We start from the raw sequence: 7,904 nt of genomic DNA, 5'->3' as shown, positions 1-7,904 counted from the left end.
ATCTATAGCAAAATAAAATTTAAAATCAACTTCAATTTGTACTTTATATTGTATACAAAAATTAATTCAAATTGTATCAGAGACTTGAGTATAAAACTTAAAACTCTAAAACATCTAGAAAAAAAATACTTTATGGCCTTCAATTAGGCAGATTTCTTAGATATGACAGCAAAAGCATGATCCATAAAATAACAAATTGATCAATTAAACTTTATCAAAGTTAAGAACTCATGCTCTTCAAAAGATCTTAAGAAAATGAAGATACAAGCTACAGAATGTGAGAAAATAGTTGTAAATCACATATCTTATAAATGCTTGAATCCAGACTATTATAAAGTATTCTCAAAACTCAATAATAAGAAAATAAACAATCTGAATAGTAAAATGAGGGAAATAGTTACCTACATTTCAAATTTATCTGTGATGTTTAGTTGTTGTCATGTTTACTGTTTTAAAGCAAGTGCCTTAATTCAATCGCTATTTCTAAATGTGGATATTTTCTTATATAACCAAATGCTATTCTGAAATCTAACAAAATTATCAATAATTTTTGGTATCATCTAAAATATGCAGCTCATACTAAATGTCAACAATTGTCTCGAAAATGTGTTTTACACTAAGTTTCTATAACTCAGGATCCAAACAAGCACCACACATGTTTTGTTTTAATGTGTCTTAAATTGCTTTAAATCAAGAGCAGGGTCTTTTTCTCCCCACCCCCACCCTTTTTCCTTTGTTAAAGAAACTGGATCAATTGTCCCTCAGATTATCCTACAGTCTAGCTTTACCTTTTTGCTTTCTCCTGGTGTCATTTAACTTATTTCTTCCTCTCTTATATTCCCCATACAAGGAAGTTTGTGCTACAGATTTGGTTAAATTCAAGTTCAACATTTTTGGCAAGAGCACTTCTTAGGTTATGGTAAATACTTCCATTGAATCATATCAGGAGATACACCATGTTGCAATGATGGTAAAATTGATTAAAAAAAAAAAATTATAAAGATGGTATCACCTAAATCCCTCCACTGAAAAGTTCCCCATTAACCTTTCTTTTTTATCTCCAACATTTCATCCGATAATTTCACCCATTGATGATCATTGCCTGGTTTAGGGATATGATTGAAAATTGCAAGATGGTGATTTTTTAATTCCATCAATTCTTTCACTTTAGTACACTGAATCATTCTCTTAAAAATATATCATCTACAAGGACTATTTAGTTATCCTGAAATAGAGTTCACAAAGGAATCACACTAGATTAATTTCCTTTGACTGCCAGTTTTCAGAATTAAGAGTTGCTTTTCTTCAAAAAAAAAAAAACAAAAAAAAAAAAAACACCTGAAATAAAAATATGAGGGTAGTTTCTGGAGAAATCTTTTGTTTTTGTTGTGTGTGTGTGTGTGTGTGTGTGTGTGTGTGTGTGTGTGTGTGTGTGTGTTTCACTCCTACTAAGAGGATTGCATGAGGAGAAACCTGCTGTTGTGCTTCACATACAACTGTGCACAGGAGCAGTGCCATGCTGACTGATACAGCTGCCTTTCATGGCCCACAGACAATGTTATTATGCTGCGGGGGAGGGGGGGTAAATTGGTTGGCGATTCTAGATGGCAATCTAAGAGGATCCTGAGCTCACCTCCAATCTAGCATCAAATCTGCAGATCTGCAGATACACGTGAAACAACTGGCTGGTGACATCTACATCCCTTAGAATTGGGCAAACAGGTAGCACAGGCTGGGACCCACCTCACCATCTCCCCACAAACCCCCACCTCCTACTGACCTCCACGTACAGCGCATAGCCTGGAGGACACTCAAACTCGGAGCTGCTTCTTGAGGAACAAACGATTTGAACCCCACATCCAGAACCACCGACTTTTAAAACCTACCCCTGAGGGACAAGCCCCAAAACATGTAACTTGGAAAACCAAGAAGACCCACCGGCTGGAGCAAATTTAGCACCGCGCGCGAGGACTCACCCGGACAGCGGAGCGTGGAGCCTGGGCTCTGTGGGGTTGAGTCCCCCATTGCGCCTGCTGGGCGGGCACCTGGTCTGACACATCTGCACCTGCTGGATGGACGCTGCCTGGGATGACGATGCTGTCTGTTTTCTGTCCTTCCAGAATTCCAGTATCTCCTGGGTGGGAGCTTAGACATGGGTCTGCTGCCAGCAGCATCACCTCGCCATGGCCAGGCTCTGGTGGCCAGTGGGGTTTTTTCTTGTGGGTCCCTCCGGACTACAGCCAGGGGAGAAAGGGCTGTTAAGGGGCCATCACCTCCAGGGCACAGCCAGAGACAACAGACCCTGGAGCTCAGTCTTTCTGGGAGAGGCCTGTTAGCTTTGGCTCATGGCTGCAGCCTGAGGGCCAGGCTTCTAATTAAACACATCTGGGGTCTGAGGTCTGACTAATCCTTTGCAGAAGCTTCAGAGCATGCGCCTGCTCTGTCCTCGCGAGACACCTCACCATCTCCCCACAAACCCCCATCCGCTACTGACCCCCATGCAGGGCACACAGTCTACAAGAAACTCAAACTAGGAGGTGCGCTCCCCGCGCTAACCCCCCCCCCCCCCCAAGAGCTGCAGAGTACTAATACCTCCCTGAGAGAGCTTTTTACCCATGCCTGGTGCACTTGTCTCTTTGGCTGCCCCCCATGGGACACCCCTTGATTGCCTGTCTCAGGGGCCAAAGGACTTTGTTCCTGGGTCCCACAAGCATAACTATTGGAGAGTTAGCTCTGGGCAGGCTTACCATCCCCAGGACACAGACAACCCAATGAAACACACCCTCAGTCTTTCTGTCAGAGGCTTGTTTGCTTGTCCTGGAGCTTGAGCCTGAAGCAAGCTTCTGTTTTGGCACCCATTAGAGGCCTACAGAGGTCAAATTATATTACAAAGCCATAGAGATCAAAACAATATGGGGTTGGCATAAAACACACACAGATCAATGGAATAAAATAGAGCACCCAGAAATAATATTTTTTTTTAATTATGTGCTGACAGTGCCAGCCCTGCTCACACCTGCTGACAGCAAGGAGCGATTGGGGCTGGCACCAGCAGCAGGTGCAAACGGGGCCATTGCCATCAGCAGGTACAAGCAGCAGCTGCCGCCCCGATTGCTCCTCAGGAACAGGGGAAAGTAGAGAAGCTCTGAGGGACATCTGGGCCAGCAGCTGCTGCTTTCATCAACTGATGGCACCAGCAGCAGGTGTGAGTGCTCAGTGGGACTGCAGCACACAGAAGCAAAGAATTTTCAGTAACCACCAGAGGCTCACCCTGATGACAGCTACTGGTGTCCTGCCACCATCTGGCGCCCCTGCTCACCTGCTCTACCATCCAGCCACAGCCAATGCCCACCATGTTCCACACTCTGCTGCCTGCTGCTGACACCTACCATGTTCCGCACCCATCCCCTGGTGGTCAGCACACATCATAGCAACTGGTTGTCTGGTTGTTCCACAGTTCAGTCTATTTGCATATTAGGGTTTTATATATATAATAGAGGCCTGATGCACAAAGATTTGTGCAAGAATGGGTCTTCCTTCCCCTGGCTGCCAACACTGCCTTGGCTCTGGCCAGAGATGCCTTTCTGCCTTTGCTCCTACCCGGAGCTGCTTTTCTGCCTTCCCACGCTGCCCAGAGGCCCAGAGTGACCGGGATGGTGTGGAACGCCTGTGTCACCACCATGGCAATGATGCAAGTATCCCACCCTGCCCCTGGCCACTTGGTGTCTGGGTATGCAAATTAACCCGCTATCTTTGTTGGGTTAATTTGCATACTCACTTTTGATTGGCTGGTTGGTGTCATGAAGGTATAGTCAATTTGCATCTTTCTCTTTTATTACTATAGATAGATATGGTGGTATGTATTTTTTTAATATATCTAATTGTTAAAATTTTATAAAGCTGGCTGGTAAATATTCAAGTGTTTATGCGATTCTCTAAACCTTTCTAAAGTTTGAACTATTTTATGTTGAAATGTTTAACTGAACAGGAAAAATACCTATTTTTGTAAAGTTCAAAATATACTTGAAGTGTTTATTGGCATTAAAATAGAAACTTGACCTAAACTTTGGGATTAGAAGTATATGGGATTTTAGTGGCCTAATGAAATTTGTTTAAATGATAGAAAGGAAGGAAAGAAGAAATAAGCTAAAAAAATATAAACCAGTCGAGTGAGGAGGCACATAGCAAAAACAGCTGCTCAAGGACCAGGGGGGCAGCGAGAGTGGGGAGTGATGGGACCCACACGACACAGCTCCAGGGAGTCTCACTGTGGTCCAACTGCCTTGCTCAGGTCAGGAGAAAATGTCAGTAAACCAAGCAAACAAACAAAAACAGAAAAACTAAAACTAAATGCTTTTTGAAAGAGGCCAGACTTAAGAGGGGAAAGGTGACACCGCAAGCAGCTCCCAGGTAAGGTCACAAGAGGCCCAGCAACCTCAGATGCCCTAGCAGCTGGCAGAGTGCCGCACAGGGAGGGGAGAAGGGAAATGGCATTTTGGCACAAGCCTAGGAGAAGCATTGGCAGAAGTTGTACTCCCCTAAGAATGCATTCAGGCATTTCTATTTAGGCACCAGAGAAGGCAATGAGCACATAAACACACATGAACTTAGTTAAGCGGAACTGTGTTCTGATGAAACTCGAGGAAAGGCAAAGAATCTAACAGGCAAAGAGCTGGGTTCGAGGAGGCAGGAAAACCCGTGTTTGAATCTGGAGCCCACACCTTCCAGTTGGGTCACCCTAAACCTGTTACTTAACCACTCGGTTTCCTCTTCAACAAAATGGGGTAAAAACATTTATACCTCCAATGGCTGCTGTAAGGATTAAATGAGATGGTTGTGCCACACGTCACAGGTTTTGAACAAAAAGTTTTCTGCTCTTGCTACCATCATTATTATCTGTCTTATCTAAATGTCCAAATCAGTTGGTACAAATGCTGTAAGAAAAGCAACTCAGGTGGGATAAACCATCATTCTAGTTATATTATGTTACATACTCTAAAATAATTTTTCAGCCCAACCAATGTGGCTCAGTGGTTAAATGTCAACCTATGAACCAGGAGGTTATGATTTGATTCCTGATCAGGGCACATGCCTGGGTTGAGGGCTTAATCCCCAGTGAGGAGTGTGCAGGAGGCAGCTGATCAATGATTCTCTCTCATCATTGATGTTTCTCTCTCTCTTCCCCCCCCCCGCCTTCTCTCTAAAATCAATAAAAACATATATTAAAAATAAAATAATTTTCACTGCAAGACTATCTGTGAAAATGAGAAAGTCTCCTTATGTATCTGTTTATTTTATGTACAAACCTAAATTCATGGGAAACTCAGGATTAAGAGAATATTTTTGTGAAAGAGAAAGGGACAGAGGGAGGCTGAGAGGGAAGGACCTATGGTCAAGTGATTGTACCTCTCTGGGCCCAAGTTTCCTCATCTAAAGAAATCCACAGACATAGGTCCATGTTAAATTAATGTTATTTCCACAGCATTTTACACTGTGCATCTTTGTACATACCTGGCAGAATAACCTTCACCAGCATGTATCATACTGGACTGCACCACCCACTAAATATGCCACTTAATAATCCAGCAAAGAGGGAATTTGGGCAGTGATTATGTATGTACATATGTGTCTGTACATCCCAAACACATTCTTCTGTATCCTCTAGGCCTGGATCAAATGGAAGGTGATATTTCAAAGAGAGCACAAAACCAGTTGAAAGCTCTGAAAATTATTATGAATGTGAGCCAGCCCTGGAGGCATCCCCGGAAAGGTGCCTGCTCCCTCACTGTTCTCCATGGCTTCTGTTTATAACCCTGTTCCCGGACCTCTTCTCTTGCACTTCCTCTGAATTCTCCCTGGTCCACCTTTCTCAGCTTTACCGAATTTGCTGTAATGATGCAGCTGTCACCCACCAGTTTATACTCCGTGGTGGTGGTAGCTGCTCACAGGACTCTTTGGGTATTGCAACCACAGCCCATCTCTTGGCAGCTTACTTGTCAGAGGGTCTTTTTGCTTCTCTCTTCCCCTTTGTTTTCACCCTGCAGAGATGCAAGTCAACAGATGCTAGAAATGCTTATCTATGACCAGAATACTCTCCATCTACTGTGAGGGAAAGGGTCTGAAATGCCCCTCACAGCAGCGATTATGTGCCAAGGTGAGACCACCCTCATTCTTAGTTTTCTCCTCACAAATAAAGAATGTCAGAGAGATGCCAAATGATTAAGCAAAGCCTAAACTTCAAGAGGCTGACACACAAAACACAATGGGCCTTTGGACAAGGATCCTTGGTGGCCTCCACGTGAATGAAGGGGCCATGAGCCTTGCCCTGTGGGGCCGAACACACACAGAGACAGTGCAGCACCAGGAATGCTCCTGTGGAAATGTGTAATCCAAAGGAGATTCGTCTGGCACAAACCAGATATAGAAATGGCATGAGAATGCAGATTGTGGATTGGGGCGGGGGGAGGAACCAACATTTTGACATAGCAATTGAAAAACAAACTTCTAAAGACTCTGCTGGTTGATGGGTCAGATCTGGATGCCAACTGGGCACCATTCAACAATGAGGGTACACATTGCATGGTCCTGGGCAATTGCTTCCTCAAATGAGCCCATAAAAGGAAAAGCTGAGATGAAGTGGTTGAATCTGATGGATCTGTGTGCCAGATAGGAGCCCAATTTGCAGAACAGGGACTCTATTTCACTAGGAGTCCTCAGAAGGAATTCATGCATTCCATCAATAAACATTTAATGCCTGCCCGTGGCAAACAGGTCCTCCTGGTATACAGACAGAGAGGTCTTGCTCTCGAGGATCTCTGAGTTATAGGTAGATAGTATCCTAAGTAAATAAGTTCAAAACAAGTTCCTGAAAGGATGATTCATTAAGAGGAGTTAGGGGGGGGGGGGGACGGGGAACTGATGGCATGAGGGCTAAACTAGAGACACATAGAGAATGACTTCTCACCAAGAGGATTGAATACTTTATAAATGAAATTAGACCTTCCTGCTTAGGATGTTTGGGATCAGAATAACCTCTGATGTATGGGCTTTGTGGATGCCTTTACTTCATTTCATGTAGTCAGAAAAGCAGATAGGACATACCATTCACACCTGTGGTTTCAGAAAAGCAGGATGGATGGTGGCACAGTCCATCCAAAAGGTCAAAAATCAGAAAAGTTACTTCACATAGATGTAAAACGAAATTTTTCACCAAATATATATAGGAAGAAGATTTTTAAAAATATCTAAAAATTCCACACAAAATCCAACATATTTTACATAATAAGATCTAAATAATTCAAGCAATTTTTGAAGTTTAGAGTGAGGGCCATGTTACCACGTCTCCACCAGAAAGACACACAGGCACATCATGCAGACACATCAATGCAGCATTTCAGAATAAGGTAGGTTTTAGCCATGGTGCAGTGAAATGGGCATGGGCTTTTGAAGCAAGTAAACCTGAATTCAGATATGACTCCATCATGCAATAATTGTGTAGCTTGGGCAAACTATTTAACCTCTGAGTTTTCATTTCCTTGTTGTATTAATGTTGGGAAGCACAAGAGACTGGGTTAGAAAGTTCTAAGGAGGACATTAGAAAGTCCTAAGGAGGCGACCTCGTGGAAGGTCGCCTGCCCTGTCTTTTATAATTCTGACTTAGGAGAAAACTTAGGGGAGTGTTGAAAGCGGTGCCCCTAATTATTCCTTGACCTTTTCAAATAAGCCTGTGTATTTGCAGACCCCCGAGTGTTTACTGGAATCCTTATGCTTAATCTCTGGATGCCCTTGCCTAGGGTATAATGTAAGCACATATGCCCTTCCAAGATTACTCACTCTACTTATAGTATCTAAAGAAAAAAGTTCCAATAAAGGCCTAATGAGGCAGACAGTAGAGGCTGCTCTGG

Source organism: Pipistrellus kuhlii, unplaced genomic scaffold (genome assembly GCF_014108245.1).
Source record: "Pipistrellus kuhlii isolate mPipKuh1 unplaced genomic scaffold, mPipKuh1.p scaffold_m20_p_3, whole genome shotgun sequence".
In the NCBI taxonomy this organism is placed as follows: domain Eukaryota; kingdom Metazoa; phylum Chordata; class Mammalia; order Chiroptera; family Vespertilionidae; genus Pipistrellus; species Pipistrellus kuhlii.
This window is presented reverse-complemented; position numbering follows the sequence as displayed.